Source organism: Mauremys mutica, chromosome 14, assembly GCF_020497125.1.
Source record: "Mauremys mutica isolate MM-2020 ecotype Southern chromosome 14, ASM2049712v1, whole genome shotgun sequence".
Classification (NCBI taxonomy): Eukaryota; Metazoa; Chordata; order Testudines; family Geoemydidae; genus Mauremys; species Mauremys mutica.
Window position 1 is genome coordinate 46,762,318 of NC_059085.1, and position 20,115 is coordinate 46,782,432.

General features: G+C 50.7%; 3 long non-coding RNA genes across 8 annotated transcripts; all 3 read left to right on the forward strand.

Moving 5' to 3' along the window:
• The first annotated feature begins 1,816 nt into the window (after window positions 1-1,816).
• On the forward strand, window positions 1,817-14,913 carry LOC123349054. Its single transcript, XR_006573353.1, has 3 exons — window positions 1,817-1,869; window positions 13,505-13,636; window positions 14,773-14,913. It is a non-coding gene; the product is annotated as an uncharacterized LOC123349054 (long non-coding RNA).
• Window positions 5,380-12,977, forward strand: LOC123349050. Of its 5 annotated transcripts, none has more exons than XR_006573345.1 (8): window positions 5,380-6,421; window positions 7,006-7,124; window positions 7,716-7,738; window positions 8,369-8,511; window positions 9,932-10,795; window positions 11,094-11,670; window positions 11,765-11,973; window positions 12,565-12,977. It is a non-coding gene; the product is annotated as an uncharacterized LOC123349050 (long non-coding RNA). The 5 variants fall into 5 exon arrangements; XR_006573346.1 differs by having other exon boundaries at window positions 11,094-11,283; XR_006573344.1 differs by having other exon boundaries at window positions 11,094-11,973.
• Window positions 14,914-16,554: 1,641 nt separating the features above from the next.
• LOC123349051 lies at window positions 16,555-20,088 on the forward strand. Of its 2 annotated transcripts, XR_006573350.1 has the most exons (5): window positions 16,555-16,874; window positions 17,401-17,558; window positions 18,116-18,247; window positions 18,534-19,370; window positions 19,677-20,088. It is a non-coding gene; the product is annotated as an uncharacterized LOC123349051 (long non-coding RNA). The 2 variants fall into 2 exon arrangements; XR_006573349.1 differs by having other exon boundaries at window positions 18,534-20,088.
• Window positions 20,089-20,115: the final 27 nt, after the last annotated feature.

The window sequence follows — 20,115 nt, forward strand, 5'->3', positions numbered from 1 at the left end:
CTCTGTTTCTAGAGGGAGATGGGCCTGGCTGCAGGGAACTGAGACAAGGTACCTAGGATGAAGCAGGGCTGGGGAAGCTCCAGCCTAGAAAACCCCAGGCTGTGACTTAGCATAAGGCAAAAGATACTGGGGGTTGCAGGGGGCAACCTAGGGGTAGGCCAAGGCAGCAGGTCCAAACCCCCTTTGCCGATGATGAGTGCTGGCTACTGCAGTCTGCCCCAGCGAACGGGGGCTAGATAGAGACTGGGCAGTAGCCACTACTGAGGCGAAGTGGGGATAGTAGGGTGGGGGTTCCCCTGGGAAGGGGAAACCCAGTTAAAGGGGCACCGGGGTCCTGGGAGGGACATGGGGCCAGTAGCAAACAGGTGGATCACCGGCCTTCAGAAGGCGCTCCTGGGCTGGAAAGAGCTAATTCCCCAGAGTCACCAGCAGGAGGCGCCGCAGGGGTGAGTCGGACCTGTTACAGCAGCCAAGGGTTGAGGCCCCCGACCCTGGTGCTTGCAGAGAGAGGAAGCTGCCGCTGCTCCTGTGCAATGTGCTTCTGCTAGCCTACAGCACCTTCAGCCTCCTTGCCTGCCTCATTGTTGCCAGTGCCAGTGGGCTGTGCCCGTGTGGGGTAAGGCGGTGGCACCCCCCAACTATAGTACTGTACTGTATGGCAAAAAATAATTCCCTGCAGCGTAACCCCCCATTTACATTCATGCTTATGGGGAAATTGGACTTGCTTAACATCGTTTCACTTAAAGTCGCATTTTTCAAGAACATAACGAGAACGTTAAGTGAGGAGTTACTGTACCTAGTTCTTACTTGAACCCCATTATAGTCTTGGCTTTCACAGCATTCTCTGGCCAGGAGCTCCAAAGGCTGAGTGTGCGTTGCGTGCTTTTTAATTGTATCTATAAAGGTGTAATGGGAGATGGGAAAAGAAGAACCTACACAACACTGCAGATTCTGATGATAACTTCTGTTTTTCCCTCTTGTGTTGTGCTTAGTACCACGGAGAAAGAAGTGAAGGGTAAGAGCCCACCCCAATTGTGAGATGGAAGGCGCCCAAGAGTCGTGAGACAGTGAGCGTTGTTGATTCCAGGCTAGGCAGATGCCATGAAGCTGGGAGTGGAGCAGATGTCACCATCAGTGAGATAAGTGTCTGGTTTCGTGAGGACTCTGGTAACAGCCCACCTGCCTCTAGGCCAGGACTTGTCGTTAGCTGTGGCTGAGTTTGTAGGAAAAGGTTCCTGAATAGCTGTAGTTACGAGGGAGACAAGGTCCCCATTTTCAGGGGCTGGTCATTTCTCTGTCCAGAAGCAGTGTGTTCTCTGCAGCAGAAGGTTGGATCCAGGGGGATGACTCCAGCTGGTGAGTTTCTTGACTTCCTCCCACGTTTTTCTCTCTCTCTCTCCTCTACTGTGTTGGCCAACACACTCTCTGTCAGTCTGTGTGTCTCTCTCTCTCTCTGTCCTTGCCTCTCCTTGTCCTGTCTCCTTTCGTAGGACATGGGCAGGTGTGGTAGCTATGCATCCCCACAGGCTAGGTCTTGGGAGCGATGAACAAGTAGGAGGGGACCGAAATGATGCAGGGCAGTGGGTGCTAGAGTGGAGTGGTGACTGTGGGTGTTGACTGAGTCTCTGCTCTAGTGGGGCTGATGTGGATGGCATGGGACGGGGAGGTAGGGATGAGGGCAAGATTTCATGCACCAGTTGAATTTTGTGTAGTGATGGCTTTTTCTTTGGTTACTTACTGCGTTTGCAGAGGAATCATCCAGGAGCAGCAGCTGGAGGAGAAATTGGTAGAAGTGGACCTGAGCAGCCTGGAAATCCTCTTAAGGGGAGATCAACAGTCCTCAGCTTTCTGCCTCCCACATAACTGCCTGTGAGTAAGAGGTCAGGGCTTGGAATTCCTCATCTGTAGTCACTGCAATTTTCTTCACACTCTGTTTGCTTCCTCGTTGTCTATGGGCTTCTGTGTGATTAAGGCTTGAAGGGACCAGAGTCTCTAGATCTCTCCTGGCATCTGCAGTCTGGGACTGTGGTGGGCCCGCTGTGCACCCCTGTCTCTCGCCCCCCTTTGCCTCTGCTTGCTGGAAGCAACAAGCCAAAAGAAGCAATAAGTTACAAGCCAAAAACATGCTTTTTCCCCACAAGTGTGGTGTGTGTGACCAGAGTGTGCTGTGCAGAGTGACTGTTTAAGGTGTCATTCCAAGGGTTGCTTTCTACTTGTAGTCCTAAAGGTGTGATGGGATGAGGGTTCAGGGCAGAGCCTCACAGTGTGGGAGAGGCGAAAAGTAGAGCCTCCCCAACATTGCCCACTGAGATGGTAACTTACTTGGGACCTCAAGAACTACTGATGCCAAGGAAAAGCCGTCCTACTGGGAGTGGAACAGTCTCCACTCTCAATGAGATAACTGTCTGTTTTGGTGATTGCTCTGCTCACGGCCCACCTTGCTCCTGGTAGGGACGCTCCATTTGCTGGGGCTGTGTTTGTAAGAACATGTTTTTCACTAGCTGTGTTTATGAGGGAGACAAGGTCCCCATTTTCAGGGGCTGCTCAGTTCTCTGGCCAGTAGCGGTGTGTCCTCTGCATCAGAAGGGGAGATCCAGGGGGATGACTCCAGGTGACGAGTTGCTTGCCTTCCTCCCATGTTTGTCTGTCTGTCTCTTCTCTAGTATGTTGGCCAACACTCTCTGTCTCTGTCTCTGTCTCTGTCCCTGCCTCTCCTTATCCTATCTCCCTTCATAGCACACGGGCAGGCGTGCTAGGTGTGCATCCCCACAGGTTAGGTCTCGGGAGCTATGAACAAGTAGGAGGGGATGAAAATCATGCAGGGCAGTGGGCGCTAGAGTGGCGCGGTGTCTGTGGATGTTGACTCAGTCTGTTCATCGAGTCGGGTGGATGTGGATGGGATGGGAGAGGGAGGCAGGGATGAGGGCAAGATTAAATGCACCAGTAGAGCTCTGTGTAGTGATGGTACTTGCTTGACTTCATTAGTTTGAAGAGGAATCATCCAGGAGCCCTCGATGGGCGAGAATATGCAGAAGTGGACCTGAGCAGCCTGGACATCCTTCTAAGGAGACATGAATAGTCATCATCTTTCTGCCTTCTGCATAACTGGCTGTGAGTAAATGGTCAGTGCTTTCACTTCCTCATCTGTACTCGCTGTAGTATCCTTCACAGGCCGTGTGTTTCGTCTTTGGGTACGGGGCTCTGTGGGATTCATGCTGGGGAGGGGCCAGAGTGACTCTGTCAGGTGCAAGGGCTGCTTTTTGGTTGTAATACTAAAGGTGTAATGCGAGATGCGTTGAGGGCAGAGCCGTGGGATACAGGATTTGTGAAATGAAGAGACTGTGACATTGTAGAGGGAGGTGCTAATTTTTTTTCATCTCCCCCTCCTCCCACCCCGCTGCGTGTCACATCAGAGTCTCCTGCACTCATGCAATGGAAATCAAGTGAGAGCAAGAGGACCTCGAGAATTATTAATGCCACGAAAAAGCTGTCCCACTGGGAACAGAATAGCCGCCACTCTCAATGAGATAAGTGTCTGTTTTGGTGATTTCTCTGCTCACAGTCCACCTTGCTCTTGGTAGAGATGTCCCGTTAGCTGGGGCTGTGTTTATAAGAAAATGTTTTTGTCTAGCTGTGGTTATGAGGGAGACCAGGTCGGGGCGGCTCTAGCCATTTCGCCGCTCCAAGCACGGCGGCATGTCGTGGGGGGCTCTGTGCCGGTCTAGCGGCTCGGTGGACCTCCCACAGTCATGCCTGCGGATGCTCCACCGAAGCCGCGGGATCAGCGGACCCTCCGCAGGGACGCCTGCGGGAGGTCCACCGGAGCCGCCTGCTGCCCTCCCGGCGACCGACAGAGCGCCCCCCGCGGCATGCTGCCTCAAGTACGCGCTTGGCATGCTGGGGCCTGGAGTCGCCCCTGGACCAGATCCCTATTATCAGGGGGTGCTCAGTTCTCTGGCCAGGAGCGGTGTATCATCTGCAGCAGAAGGTTAGATCCAGGAGGATGACTCTAGGTGGCGAATTGCTTGCCTTCCTCCTGTGTTTCTTTCTCTCTCTCCCCTCTCTAGTATGTTGGCCCACACACACCCTCTCTCTCTCTCTGTCCTTGCCTTTCCTTGTGTTATCTCCCTTCATAGCACACGGGCACGCGTACTAGGTGTGGAACCCCACAGGCTATGTTTCAGGAGCAATGAAGAAGTAGGAGGAGATGAAAATCATGTGGGGCAGTGGGTACTAAAGTGGAGTAGTTACTGTTGGTGTTAACTTGGTCTCTGTTCATTGAGTGTTGCAGATGCAGATGGGATGGAAGAGGGAGACAGGGATGAGGGCAGGATTTCAAGCACCAATAGAGCTTTGTGTAGTGATGGCTCGTGCTTGGCTTTTGCAGCTGCGCTTGCAGAGGAATTGTCCAGGAGTCCCAGACGGAGCAGAAACTGGAGGAGGTGGATCTGAGCAGCTTGGACATCCTTCTAAGGAGACATTCAGAATGCAGAAAGCTGAGGACTGTTCATAACTGGCTGTGAGTAAGCTGTCAGTGCTTTCAATTTCTTATCTGTACTCGCTGTAGTTTTCTTCTCAGGCCGTGTGCTTCCTCATTGGTGTCATGGAGTTTGGCGGAGACAAGGCCCTGCACCCCCGGCTTCCTGCCATTCACGAAGATTCTCAGCCAGCCAGTAAAACAGAAGGCTTATTTAGATGACAGGAACACAGTCCAAGACAGGTCTTGCAGGTACAGATCACAGGACCCTTTCATTTAGGTCCATCTTGGGGGGGGGGCAGGAGGCCAGAGCCCCGGCTGGGCTCCCCTCCATTTTCCCAGCCAGCTCCAATCGGAGACTCTCCAGCCCCTTCTCTCTGGCCTTTGTCCCTTTCCCCGGGCCAGGAGGTCACCTGATCTTTGTTCTCTGACACCTTTAGTTGGCCCCTTTGCGGAGGAGGGGCCCAGGCCGTTAGTTGCCAGGAGAGAGTGTGCCGGCCATTCTCTATGCAGACAGTATCACCGGGGCCTTCTAAGCTCTTCAAAAATCATACACCTTGATCCCCCACACCTAGATATTTAAGAAAGGCATAGGGGAAACTGAGGCACCCACACAGTATTCAGAGAAAACATTCAGAATGTTCCCACTTGGTCACAGTTGGGTTTAGGCTCTTTGGGATTAAGGCTGGGGAAGGGACAAGAGTCTATTGAGCAAAGTGACTATTTTGGGTGCAGTTACAATGGGTCCCTTCTAGTTGCGGGTGTAAAGTAGTTGAGGGTGGAGCCATGGGACACAGGAACTGTGAAATGAAGAGACTATGCAACATTGCAGACAGAGATGCTAATTTACTTTGTTCTTCTCCTCTGTGCTGGGTTTAGTGCTGAGGAAAAAAGTCACACGTTAGATTCTACTGCCCTCATGCGGTGGAAAGCGAGCGAGAGGGATGAGACTGCGAGCAGTGTTCATGCCAGGCAAGAGTCATTCATCTGGGAGCCAAGCAGACCCCACTGTCACTGAGATAAGTGTCTGTTTTGCTGAGGGTTCTGCTCACGGCCCAGCTGACTCCTGGTATAGACACCCAGTTAGCTAGGGCTGGGTTTGTAGGAAAAGGTTCCTGACTAGCGGTTATGAGGGAGACCAGGTCCCCATTTTCAGAGGCTGCTCAGTTCTCTGGCCAGGATCGGTGTCTCCTTCGCAGGAGAAGGTTAGATCCATGAGGATGACTCCAGGGGGTGAGTTGCTTGCCTTCCTCCTGTGTTTCTCTTCTCTACTCTACTCTACTCTGTGTTGGCCAACACACATCCTCCCTCCCTCTCTCTCTCTCTCCTTGTGCTGTCTCCCTTCATAGGACGTGGGCAGGAGTGCTAGATGTGTATCCCCACAGCCTAGGTCTCAGGAGCTATGAAGAAGTAGGAGGGGATGAAAATCATGCAGCGTAGTGGGCACTAGAGTGGAGCAGTGACTGCGGATGTTGACTGTCTCTGTTCGAGTGGGGATGATGTGGATGGGATGGAAGAGGGAAGCAGGGATGCGGGCAAGATTTCAAGCACCAATAGAGCTTTGTGTTGTGATGGCTCATGCTTGGCTTTGGTAGGTGCGCTTGCACAGGAATTGTTCTTCAGGAGCCGCAGCCCGGGGAGAAACTGGCAGAAGTGGATGTGAGCAGCCTGGACATCCTTCTAAAGAGACATGAACAGTCCTCAGCTTTCTCTCTCCTGCATAACTACACTTCACGACTTTTAGGGGCACGGCTAAAGCCCAAGATAAATGCAGGGTAGAGGCTGAGTACAGACGGCTGCGTCCCTTTACGTGGGTTTGGTTTATTATAAAAGTTTTCCTCCTTGTTGTGGGTGCAGGAGGAGAATTTCCCTATCTTCTAAGCTGCTGATCTTCCAGGACAGAGAGGAGCGGGTTCTTCTGAGCAGTGGCCTGCAACCAGGAAGGTGAGTACAGATGCTGAGTTGGTCCTTCTTCCTATGTGTGTGTTTGTCTCTGTCTCTGTCTCTCTCTAAGCTCTAATATGTTGGCCAGTATGCTCTCTCTTTCTCCCCCCCCCCTTGTAGTCAAGTATCAGAGGGGTAGCCGTGTTAGTCTGGATCTGTAAAAACAGCAAAGAGTCCTGTGGCACCTTATAGACTAACAGACGTTTTGGAGCGTGAGCTTTCCTGGGTGAATACCCACTTCGTTGGATGCATCTGACGAAGTGAGTATTTACCCACGAAAGCTCATGCTCCAAAAGGTCTCTGGTTGTACTGTCTTCTTGCATAGAACATGGGCAGTGGTGCATGCTCACAGGCTTGGTCTGGAGAGCCTGCATCGGACTGAGGCATTGGGAGGGAGAAGAGAAGCATGATGGGTACTAGATTCTCCATTGGTAGTGGCCGGGGTGACTGTGGGAGTTGACTCTGACTCTGTTCATCAAGTGGGGCTGATGTAGAGTGGATGGGAGAGGGAGGGCGGTATCTCAAACACCAATAGAACTTTGCGCAGTGATGGCTCCTACTTGGGTTACATGCTGTGTTTGCAGAGGGATCGTCCAGGAGCCCAGACAGCGGAGAAACTGGAAGAAGTGAATCTGAGCAGCCTGGACATCCTTGTAAGCAGAGATGAAGAGTCCTCAGCTTTCTGCCTTCTCCATGACTGGCTGTGAATGAACAATTATGGCCTCTATTCCTCATCCGTACCACTCTAGTTTTCCTCGGAAGCCATGAACCTCCTCATTGGCCATGGGGCTCTGTGGGATTAAGACCAGGGGAAGGGACAATAGTCTCCTCTTCACAGTGACTCTCTTGGATGCAGATGCAAGGTGCTGCTTAACATACAAACGTAAAAATAACAATACTGGGTCAGACGAAAGGTCCATGTAGTCCAGTATCCTCCCTTCCGACAGTGGCTTCGGTCAGAGGGAATGAACAGAACAGGGAATCACCGAGTGATCCATCTCCTGTTGCCCATTCCCAGCTTCTGGCAAACAGAGGCTATGGACGCCATCCCTGCCCATCCTTACTAATAGCTGTTGATGGACCTCTCCTCCATGAATTTACATAGTTCTTTTTGGAACCCCATTAAGCTTAAGCTTGAGCTTGACAGCATTCTCTGGCGAGGAGTTCCAGTTTGTGTGTGCATTGTGTGCTTTTTAATTGTATCTATAAAGGTGTAATGGGAGATGAGAGAAGAAGAACCTACACAACATTGCAGATTCCGATGATAACTTTTGTTTTTCTCTCTTGTGCTTAGTACCACAGACAAAGAAGTCAAGGGTAAGAGCCCACCCCCGTTTTGAGATGTAAAGTGCACAAGAGCTGTGAGACAGCGAGCGTTGTTGATGCCAGGCTATGCAAATGCCATCGAGCTGGGAATGGAGCAGACGTCACCATCAGTGAGATAAGTGTCTGGTTCGGTGAAGACTCTGCTAACGGCCCACCTGCCTCCAGGCTGGGACTTCTTGTTAGCTGGGGCTCGGTTTGTAGGAAAAGACTCCTGAGTAGCTGTGGTTGCGAGGGGGACAAGCTCCCCATTTTCAGGGTCTGGTCATTTCTCTGTTCACAAGCAGTGTGTCCTCTCCAGCAGAACGTTAGATCCAGGGGGATGACTCCAGCTGGTGTGTTGTTTGGTTTTTTTTTTTACTTCCTCCCACATTTTTTTTTTCTCTAATGTATTGGCCAACACACACACTCTGTCTCTCTGTCCCTCTCTCTCCTTGTGCTGTCTCCCTTCGTAGGACATGGGCAGGGGTGTAGGTGTGCATCCCCACAGGCTAGGTCTTGTGAGCTATGAACAAGTAGGGGACCAAAATCATGCAGGGTAGCGGGCGCAAGAGTGGAGTGGATACTCTTGATGTTGACTATCTGTTTGAGTGTGTAATGCTGGCTGATGCATGGCTTTTGCAGCTGCGCTGGCAGAGGAATTGTCCAGGAGCCCTATCCGGAGGAGAGACTCTCAGAAGTGGACCTGATCACCCTGAACATCCTTCTAAGCAGACATGAACAGTCCTCAGCTTTCTCCCTCCTGCATAATTGGTTGTGAGTAAATGGTCAGTGCTTGGAATTTCTTATCTGTACTTGCTGTAATTTTCTTCAGACACCATGTGCATCCTCGTTGGGTACGGGGCTCTGTGGGATTAAGGCTGGGGAAGGGCCAGAGTTGCAGTTGCCTGGGCTACTAGGATGATCCAAGGAATGGAAAACCTGTCTTATGAAAGGAGACTCCAAGAGCTTGGCTTGTTTAGCCTAACCAAAAGAAGGTTGAGGGGGGATATGATTGCTCTTTATAAATATATCAGAGGGATAAATATTAGGGAGGGAGAGGAATTATTTAAGCTTAGTACCAATGTGGACTCAAGAACAAATGGATATAAACTGGACACTAGGAAGTTTAGACTTGAAATTAGATGAAGGTTTCTAACCATTAGAGGAGTGAAGTTCTGGAACAGCCTTCAAAGGGGAGTAGTGGGCGTAAAAGACATATCTGGCTTCAAGACTAAGCTTGATAAGTTTATGGAGGGGATGGTATGATGGGCTAGTCTAATTTTGGCAACTAATTGATCTTTGATTATTAGCAGGTAAATATGCCCAATGGTTTGTGATGGGATGTTAGATGGGGTGGGATCTGAGTGACTACAGATAATTTTTTCCTGGACGCTGGCTGGTGAGTCTTGTCCACATGCTCAGGGTTTAACTGATCGCCATATTTGGGGTCGGGAAGGAGTTTTCCCCCAGGGCAGATTGGCAGAGGCCCTGGAGGTTTTTCGCCTTCCTCTGCAGCATGGGGCACGGGTCACTTGCTGGAGGATTCTCTGCAACTTGAGGTCTTCAAACCACAATTTGAGGACTTGAGTAACTCAGACATAGGTTAGGGGTTTGTTATAGAAGTGGATGGGTGAGATTCTGTGGCCTGCATTGTGCAGGAGGTCAGACTAGATGATCATAATGGTCCCTTCTGACCTTAAAGTCTATGAGTCTAAGCGAAAAATCAAGCTAATTCCATTTCAAAACATGCCAATCCCTAAGAACCCCTAAGCTCTGTGACTAGATCTTGCCTGGTGTGCAATCTGGGACTGCGGTGGGCCCGCTGTGGACTGTCTTCCCCTCTTTCCTCCTGTTTGCCCCCGATTGCGGGGAGCCAATTTAAAAAAAAAAAAGGCAAGAAGCTACAACGAGGAACAACCTACAAGCCAAAAACTAGCCAACAAGCAACTCACGAGCCAATTAAGCCAAAAGCAAGCCCAATTGCTGCATATTTTTCTGCGGGTTTGGCATTTCTGTGCAGAGTCTGCAGTGCAGAGTGGCTTTTTCGGTGGTTGTTGCAAGGGGTCCTTTCTACTTTTTGTCCTAAATGTGTAATGGGAAAAGGGTTGAGGACGGAGTCCCACTGTGTGGGAGAGGTGAAAAAAGCCTACCGGACACTGCCGACTGAGAGGGTAACTTAATTTACCTCCTTTGTGCTGGTTTTAGTACCAAGAGAAAAGAAGTCATGCATCAGTCTACTGTCCTCACACAATGGAAAGCGAGCAAGAGCGAGGAGACCACAAGCATTGTTGATGCGATGCAAAAGCCGTCCATCTGTGAATGGAACCGCCACCACTCTCAGTGAGATAAGTGTCTGGTTTGGTGGTTGCTCTGCTCACGGCTCACCTCCTGGTAGGGACACCCCGTTAGCTAGGGCTGGGTTTGTAAGAAAAGGTTCCTAATTAGTGGTTACGAGGGAGACAAGGTCCCCGTTTTCAGGGGCTGGTCATTTTTCTGACCACAAGCAGTGTGTCCTCTGCAGCAGAAGGTTGGATCCAGGGGGATGACTCCAGGTCGTGAGTTTCTTGACTCCCTCCCATTTTTTTCTCTCTCTCTCTCTCTCTCTCTCCTTTGTGTTGGCCAACACACGCTCTCTGTTTGTCTGTCTGTCCTTGTCTCCTCTTGTGCCGTCTCCCTTGGTAGGACACGGGCAGGAGTGCTAGGTGTGCATCCCCACAGGCTAGGTCTCAGGAGCTATGTACAAGTAGGAGGGGATGAAAATCATGCAGGACAGTGGGCGCTAGAGTGGATCGGTGTCTGTCAGTGTTGACTCAGTCTCTGTTTATCAAGTCGGGCGGATGGAGCTTGGATGAGAGAGGGAGGCAGGGATGAGGGCAAGATATTAAATACACCAATAGAACTCTGTGTAGTGATGGTACTTGCTTGGCTTTATTAGTTTCCAGAGGAATCATCCAGGAGCCCTAGCTGGGTGAGAATATGCAGAAGTGGATATGAGCAGCCTGGACAGTCTTCTAAGGAGACATGAATAGTCCTCTGCTTCCTGCCTCCCGCTTAATTGGCTGTGAGTAGGTCAGTGCTTTGAAATCCTCCTCTGTACTCACTGTAGTATTCTTCACAGCCCGTGTGCTTCCTCGTTGGGTATGGGGCCCTGTGGTATTAAGGCTGGGGAGGGGCCAGAGTCTGCTGTGCAGAGTGACTATGTCGGGTGCCGTTGTAAGGGGTGCTTTTGGTTGTAGTGCTAAAGGTGTATCGGGAAGAGGGTTGAGGGTGGAGCCCTGCCATGCAGGAGAGTTGAAGGGAAGAGCCTAGAAGACATTATGAACTAAAGTGGTAACTGATCTGTTTTCTCCCCTTGTGCTGGGTTTAGTACCAAGGGAAAATAAGTCATGTGCCAGAATCTACTGCCCTCATGCGATGGAAAGCGAAGGAGAGCGATGATGCTGCAAGTATTGTTGATGCCACGCAAAAGCCGTCCAACTGGGAGCGGAACAGCCGCCATTCTCAATGAGAAGTGTCTGTTTTGGTGATTGCTCTGCTCACGGCCCTCCCCACTCCTGGTAGGGACGCCACATTAGCTGGGGCTGGGTTTGTAAGAAAATGTTCTTGACTAGCTGTAGTTACGAAGGGCACAAGGTCCCCATTTTCAGAGGCTGCTCAGTTCTCTGGCCAGGAGTGGCGAGTTCTCTGCAGCAGAAGGTTGGATCCAGGAGGATGACTGCAGGTGGTGAATTGCTTGCCTTCAACCTGTGTTTTTCTTTCTCTCTGTCCTTACCTTTCCTTGTGCCATCTCCCTTCATAGGGCACGGTGCTAGGTGTGCATCCTCACAGGCTAGGTCTTGGGAGCCATGGAAAAGGAAGAGCAGAGAAAAAACATGAGGGGCAGTGGGTGCTGAAGTGGAGCGGTGACTCTGATTACTCATCTCTGTTCATCGAGTCGGGCTCAAGTAGATGAGAAGGGAGAGGAAGGCAGGGATGAGGGCAAGATTTCATGCATGAATAGAACTTTTTGTACTGATGGCTCATGCGTGGATTTTGCAGGTGCACTTCCAGAGGAAGTGTCCAGGAGCCTCAGCCCGAGGAGAAGCTGGCAGAAGTGGATCTGATCAGCCTGAACATCCTTCTAAGCAGATATGAGCAGTCCTCAGCTTTCTGCCTTGCACATAACACTTCATGACTTTTAGCAGCACGGCTGAAGCTTAAGATAAATGCATGGTAGAGGCTGAGTACAGGCGGCTGCTTCAGTTTAGGTGGGTTTGGTTTCTTATAAAAGTTTTCCTCCTTGTTCTGGGTGTGGGAGGAGAATTTCCCTATTTTGGGAGTAGTTGTGGGGTTACATCCAGGGGAAGACACAATAGTCTCTTCTGCATAGTGACTCTCCTGGGTGCAGGTGCAACAGGCTGCTCAACATACAAACATTAGAAGGGCAGTACTTGGTCAGATCAAGGATCCATCTAGCCCAGTGTCCTGTCTTCTGACAGTGGCTAATGCCAGGTGTTTCAGAGGGAAGGAATGGAACAGGGAATCGAGACGTGATCCATCCTGTGTTGCCCATTCCCAACTTCTGGCAAACGGAGGATAATGGCACCATCCCTGCCCATCCTGACCAATAGCCATTGATAGACTGATCCTCCATGAATTTACCTAGTTCTTTTTTGAAACCTGTTATAGCCTTGGCTTTCACAGGGTTCTCTGGCCAGGAATTCCAGAAATTGAATGTGCGTTGTGTGCTTTTTTAATTGTATCTATAAAGGTGTAATGGGAGATGGGAGAAGAAGAACGTACACAATATTGCAGATTCTGATGATAACTTTTGTTTTTCCCTCTTGTGTTGTGCTTAGTACCACAGACAAAGAAGTCAAGGGTAAGAGCCCACCCCAGTTGTGAGATGGAAAGCGCACAAGAGCCGTGAGACAGCGAGCATTGTTGATGCCAGGATATGCAGATGCCGTCGAGCTGGAAGTGGAGCAGCCGTGACCATCAGTGAGATAAGTGTCTGGTTTGGGGAGGACTCTGGTAATGGCCCACCTGCCTCCAGGCTGAGACTTGTCGTTAGCTGGGGCTCGGTTTGTAGGAAAAGGTTCCTGAGTAGCTGTGGTTAGGAGGGAGACAAGGTCCCCATTTCAGGGGCTGCTCATTTCTCTGTCCATAAATGGTGTCCTCTCTAGCAGTCAGGGCTGGCTTCAGGCACCAGCTTATCAAGCATGTGCTTGGGGCAGCAACTCCTGAGCAGGGCAGCACTTTCAGGTATTTGGCGGCAATTCGGCGAAGGGTCCCTCACTAGGAGCGAAGGACCTCCTGCTGAATTGCCACAGATCGCGATCGCGGCTTTTTTTTCTTTTCTTTTTTTTTTTTTTTGGCTGCTTGTGGCAGCAAAACCCCTGGAGCCGGCCCTGCTAGCAGTAGGTTCAATCCAAGGGGATAACTCCAGTTTCTTGCCTTCCTCCTGTGTTTTTTTTCCTCTCTCTCTTCTAATGTGTTGACCAACACTCTCTCTGTCTCTGTCTGTCTGTGTCTCTCTCTCTCTCTCTCTCTCTCTCTGTGTCCTTGCCTCTCCTTGTGCTGTTTCCCTTCATAGGACGTGGGCAGTGGTGCTAGCTGTGCATCCCCACAGGCTAGGTCTCGGGAGCCATGAAGAAGTAGGAGGGGATGAAAATCATGCTGGACAGTGGGTGCGAGAGTGGAGCGGTGACTCAGTGTTTACTCGGTCTGTATTCATTGAGTGGATTTCACACACCAATAGAGCTGTATGTAGTGATGTCTCATGCTTGGCTTTTGCAGCTGCACTTCTAGAGGAATCATGGAGGAGCAGCAGCCGAAGGAGAAGGTGGCAGACGTGGACCTGAGCAGCTTGGACATTGTTCTAAGCAGAGATTAACAGTCCTTAACTTTCTGCCTTGCACATAACTGGCTGTGAGTAAGCGATACTGTATTCAAAGCACTGAACTCCTCACTTAGTCGCCCCGGTTAACGTTGTTACGTTGCTGATCAGTTAGGGAACATGCTTATGTAACATTGCGCAATGCTCCCTTATAACGTTGCTTGGCAGCTGCCTGGTTTATCCAGTCCTTGCAGGAAGAGCAGCCCGTTTCAGCTAGCTGGTGGGGGCTTGGAACCAGGGTGGACCAGCAGCCCCCCATCAGCTCCCCACCCCCCTAAGTTCCCTGTGCGGCAGCCACCCAGCAGGCTATCAATTGCCGGCAGTTCCTCCCCCCCACTGCCATGTGCTGCTCCTGCCCTCTGCCTTGGAGCTGCTCCCCAGAGCCTCCTGCTTGCTGTGCAGGGGAGAGGGGAAAGGGGGGCTAATGTCAGGGTGTCCCCCTCCCCCTACTCCTGCCCCCCACTTACCCCTTCTCCATCTAGAGCAGGGTGGGGACAGGACAGAGCTCAGGGTGGAGAGAGCCTGCTGCCCGCAGCTGCTGTCTCAACTTCCTGACCTACTTAAAAAGGCAATGTCCTTAAAGTGGTGTCAGCGCACTTGAAGGGGCAATGTGCATCTCTCGCTCTTTCCCCCCCCCCCCACACACACACAGGGTGTGTCTCTCTGCCATGCTGTCTCCCCTCCCTCCATTCGTGCTGCCTTGTAGAGTGTGAGGTTACATTAACAATGTGTTAACCCTTGAGGGCTCAGCTGAGTGCTAGTTCATCATTTTAGCAGTAAGGCATTCCTTGGGAAATATCCCACCCTCTGACTGCACCACCTCAACCAAGCTTCACAATCATCATTACTGGTTACAGTATTAAATTGTTTGTTTAAAACTGATACTTTTTATTCCTCATCTTTACTTGCTCTAGTATTGTTCACAGGTCGTGTGCTTCCTCATTGAGTACAGGACTCTGGTATTAAGGCTGGGGAGTGGCCAGAGTCTGCTGTTCAGAGTGACTGTCGGGTGCTGTTGCAAGGGCTGGTTTTTGGCTGAAATGCTAAAGGTGTCATGGGAAGAGTGTTGAGGGCGGAGCACCGCCGTGTGGGAGAGGTGAAAAGAAGAGCTAACGCGACGTTGCCTGCTTAGATGGTAACTTATTTTTTCCCCTTGTGCTGGCTTTAGTACCAAGGGAAAAGAAATCAGGCGTCAGAGTCTACTCCCTTCATACTTTGGAAAGTGAGCAAAAGTGATCGGACTGCGAGAGCTATTGATGCTATGGAAAAGCTGTCCAACTGGGAGTGGAACTGCTGCTGCTACTCAATAAGTGTCTGTTTTGGTGATTGCTCTGCTCATGGCCCCCTTGCTTCTGGTAGCGATGCTCCGTTAGCTGGGGCTGGGTTTGTAGGAAAAGGTTCCTGACTAGTGGTTATGAGGGAGACAAGGTCCCCATTTTCAGGGGCTGCTCAGTTCTCTGGCCAGGAGCAGTGTGTCCTCTGCAGCAGAAGGTTAGATCCAGGAGAATGACTGCAGGTGGAGAGTTGCTTGCCTTCCTCCTGTGTTTCTCTCTCTCTCTCTCTCTGTGTTCTCTAGTATGTTGGCCAACACACACCCTCTCTCTATCCTTGCCTTTCCTTATGCTGTCTTCCTTCTTAGGACATGGGTAGGTGTGCATCCCCACAGGTTAGGTCTTGGAAGCCCTGGATTAGTAGGAGGGGACGAAAACCATGTTGGGCAGTAGGCGCTAAAGTGGAGCGGTGACTGTTGGTGTTAACTCGGTCTCTGTTCGTCGAGTGGGGCTGATGTAGATGGGATGGAAGAGGGAGGCAGAGATGAGGCCAAGATTTCAAGCACCAATAGAGCTGTGTGTAGTTATGGCTCATGCTTGGCTTTTGCAGCTGCGCTTGCAGAGGAATTGTCCAGGAGCCCCAGCCCAAGGAGAAACTGGCAGAAGTGGATCTGAGCAGCCTGGACATCCTAAGGAGACATGAACAGTCCTCAGCTTTCTGCCTTCTGAACAACTGCCTGTGAGTAAGTGGTCAGTGCTTTCAATTCCTTATCTGTACTTGCTGTAGTTTTCTTCACAGGCCATGTGCTTCCTCGTTGGGTACCGGGCACAGTGGTATTAAGGCTGGGGAAGGGACAGGAGTCTCCTGAGCAAAGTGACCATTTTGGGTGCAGTTACAATGGGTCCCTTCTAATTGCAGGTGTAAAGTAGTAACGGCAGATGGTTTGAGGGCGGAGCTGTGAGATACAGGAGATGTGAAATGAAGAGACTACGCGACATTGCAGACGGAAATGCTATTTTTTTTTCTTTCTCTCCCCTCTGCTGGGTTTAGTACCAAGGAAGAAGTAGTCACACGTCAGAGTCTACTGCCCTCATGCGATGGCAAGTGAGTGAGAGCAGCGAGCCTGTGAGCATTGTTCAGGCCAGGCAAGAGCCATACATCTGGGAGCCGAGGAGATGCTACTGTCACTGAGATAAGTGTCTGTTTTGCTGAGGGTTCTGCTTACAGCTGATTTGACTCCAGGTAGAGACACCCTGTTAGCTGGGGCTGGGTTTGTAAGAAAAGGTTCCTGACTAGCTGTGGATACGAGGGAGACAAGGTCCCCGTTTTCAGGAGCTGCTCATGTGTCCTCCGCAAGAGAAGGTTGGATCCAGGGGGATGCCTCGAGCTGGCGAGTTCCTTCCCCTTCTCCTGCGTTTCTCTCCCTCTCTCTTTCTCTCTCTTTTCTGTACTTTTGGCCAACACACACTCTTTCTCTCTGTCTGTGTCATTGCCTCTTCCTGTGCTTTCTCCCTTTATAGGACATGGGTAGGTGTGGATCCCCACAGGCTAGGTCTCAGGAGCCAGGAAGAAGTAGGAGGGCATGAAAATCATGTGGGGTCGTGGGTGCGAGAGTGGAGGCAGGTATTGTAAAATATCATAGAATCATAGATTATTAGGGTTGGAAGGGACCTCAAGAGATCATCTAGTCCAACCCCCTGCTCAAAGCAGGACCAATCCCCAAATGGCCCCCTCAAGGATTGAACTCACAACCCTGGGTTTAGGAGGCCAATGCTCAAACCACTGAGCTATCCCTCCCCCCGATATCTAGCACAGTAGCATGTTGGACAGTGATAGCTCTTCCATAGGTGGTTTGCTGCTCTTGCAGAGGCCCGCTCAAGGCCAATGGAGCCGCCCCAGACAGAGGAGAAGCATCTGGAGGAACCAGACCTGCACAATCTAGATGTTTTTCACTTGGCAGTGGAGCTAAGGAGTGCTGTCGTGATATTCGAGGAGCAGGTGTGTTTTTTTTGTGAAATCTCTTTCTATCCAGTATCTGCTGTGATAGACCCAGGCCAGTTGGGAACAGCAGAATAGTAGAAGGGAGATAAACCTGCCTCTGGATAAGTAGTTTTCTGTTCCCTGAGTGACCAGAGCAGGGGCTGCTCCAGGCTAATGAGAACACCTGACTCCAATTAACCTGCTAAGAGTCAGGTGAGGCTGTTAAGCATGTGACTAATTAAGCAGTCGGTGTTTGGAATCCGTCATCTGTAGTGGCTTCAGTTTTGTTCAGAGACTGTGAATTTCCTCATTGAACACGGTGCTCTGTGGGATTCAGATGAGGGAGAGGTACAAGTCTCCTGTGCAGAGTGAGTATTTTGGATGTAGGTGCAGTGGGCTGCTTTTTAGTTGTAGTGCTAAAGCTGTAATTGGAGGAGGGTTGAGGATGGAGCCCTGGGGTGTGGTAGATGCGAGAAGAAGAAACTATGCATGTTGCTGACTGAGATGGTAACTGATTTGTTTTCCCCCCTTGTGCTGGGTTTAGTACCAAGGGAAAAGAAGTGGAGGGTCAGAGTCTGCTCCCCTCATGCGATGGAAAGCAAGTAACAGCGGGGAGACAGCGAACATTACTGATGCCAGGCAAGAGCCGTCCAGCTTGGAGCCGAGCAGCTGTCACCGTCAGTGAGAGAAGTGTCTTGTTAGGTGAGGGCTCTGCTCGCTTCCCACTTGGCTTCAGGTACGGATGCCCAGATAGCTACGGCTCGGTGTGTAACAAAATGTTCCTGACGAGCTGTGGATATGTGGGAGACAAGGTCCCCATTTTCAGCATCAGCTCATTTCTCTGTTCACAAGCGGTGTGTCCTCTGCAGAAAAGCTTGGATCCAGGAGGATGATTCCAGGTGAGGAGTTGCTTGCCTTCCTCCCGTGTTAATCTCTCTCTCTCTCTTTTCTCTGTGTGTTGGCCAACACACTCTCTCTGAATCTGTCCTTGCCTCATTTTGCGCTGTCTTGCTTCATGGCATATGGGCAGGTGTGCTCCCCACAGGCTTGGGTCTCGGGAGTAATGAAGAAGTAGGAGGGGACAAAAATTGTGGGGTAGAAGGGATGAGAGTGGATTGGAGACTGTCGGTTTTGAGTCGGTCTGTGTTCATCAGGTGGGGCTGATGTAAATGGAATGGGAGAGGGAGCGAGAGATGAGGGCAAGATTTCACACACCTTCACAACTGTATGTAATGCTGGATCATGCATGGCTTTTGCAGCTGCGCTGGTACAGGAATTGTCCAGGAACCCTACCCAGAGGAGAGACTCTCAGAAGTGAACCTGATCAGCCTGAACATCTTTCTAAGCAGACATGAACAGTCCTCAGCTTTATGCCTCCTGCATAAATGGCTGTGAGTAAGCGCTGTACTTTTATTCACAGGCTGTGTGCTTCCTCATTGGGTACAAGGCTCTGTGGGATTAAGGCTAGGGAGTGGCCAGAGTCTCCTGAGAAAGTGACTATTTTGGGTGCCGTTACCATGGGTATCTTCGACTTGCAGTTGTAAAGCAGTAATGGGAGATGGGTTGAGGGTGAATCCCTGGGATACGGGAGATGGGAAATGAAGACTACACAACATTGCAGATGGAGATGCTATTTTTTTTTTGTTTTTCCCTCCTCTGCTGGTTTTGGTACCAAAGAAAAAGAAGTCATGTGCCAGTCTACTGCCCTCATGTGATGGAAAGCGAGCGAGAGTGATGAGACCGTGAGCATGGACGGCTTTTCCGTGGCATCAACCATCTGGCAGCAGAAGAGCCGTCACTGTCAGTGAGATAAGTGTCTGTCTGTTTTGGTGAGGGCTCTGCTCATGGCCCACGTTGATGCTGGTAGGGATGCCCCGTTAGCTAGGGCTGGGTTTGTAAGAAAAGGTTCCTTACTAGCTGTGGTTGTAAGAGACAAGGTTCCCAATTTCAGGGGCTGATGATTCCTCTGGTCAGGAGCAGTGTGTCCTACGCAGCAGAAGGTAGCATCTAGAGGATGACTCCAGGTGTCGAGTTACTTGCCTTCCTCCCATGTTTCTCTGTCTTCTCTATTGTGTTGGCCAACACTCTCGCTCTTTCATTCTCCCTTCCTTGCCTTTCCTGGTGCCGTCTCCCTATGTAGGACGCGGGAAAAGGGTGCTAGGTGTGCATCCACACAGTCTGTCTTTGGGACCCATGAAGAATTAGGAGGGTATGAAAATCATGCATATTAGTGGGTGCCACAGTGGAGCAGTGTCTGTGGGTGTTGACTTGGTCTTTAATCATCGCCTGGGGCTGATGTAGACCAAATAAGAGAGGGAGGCAGAGATTAGGGCAAGATTTCACATACCTTCAGAGCTTTGTGTAATGCTGACTCACCCTTGGCTTTTGCAACTGTACTGGTAGAGGAATTGTCCAGGAGCTCTATCTGGAGGAGAGACTCTCAAAAGTGGACCTGAACATCCTTCTCAGCAGACATGAACAGTCCTCAGCTTTCTGCCTCCTGCATAACTGGCTGTGAGTAAGCGGTCGGTGCTAGTGGAATACCTCATCTATACTCGGTGTAGTATTCTTCACTGTGTCTCCTTGTTGAGTGCGGGGCTCTGTGGTATTAAGGCTGGGGAGGGGCCAGAGTCTGCTACGCGGAGTGACTATATCGGGTGCTGTTGCAAGGGCTGCTTTTTGGTTGTAATGCTAAAGGTGTAATGGGAAGACTGTTGAAGGCGGAGCTCCCCTGTGTGGGAGAGGCGAAAAGAAGAGCCAATGTGACATTTGCCTACTGAGATGGTAACTTGCTTGTTTTTCTCCTTGTGCGGGGTTTAGTACCAAGGGAAAAGAAGTCACGTATCAGTCTACTGTCCTCATGCGAAGGAAAGCGAGACTGACGAGACCGCGATCATTGTCGAAATCAGGCATTAGCTGTACATCTGGGAGCGGAGCAGTCACCGCTGTCAGTGAGATAAATGTTTGGTTTGGTGAGGGATCTGCTCATGACCCATCTGGCTCCAGGTAGGGATGCCCCATTAGCTGGGGCTGGGTTTGTAAGAAAAGATTCCTGACTAGCTGCTGTTATGAGGGAGACAAGGTCCCCATTTTCAGGGGTTGGTTATTGGTCTGTTCACATGCAGTGTGTCCTCTGCAGCAGAAGGTTGTATCCAGGGGGGATGAATCCAGCTGGTGAGTTTCTTGCCTTGCTCTTTCTCTCTCTCTGTCTCTTCTCTAGTGTGTTGGCCAACACTCTTTCTCTCTATGTCCTTGCCTC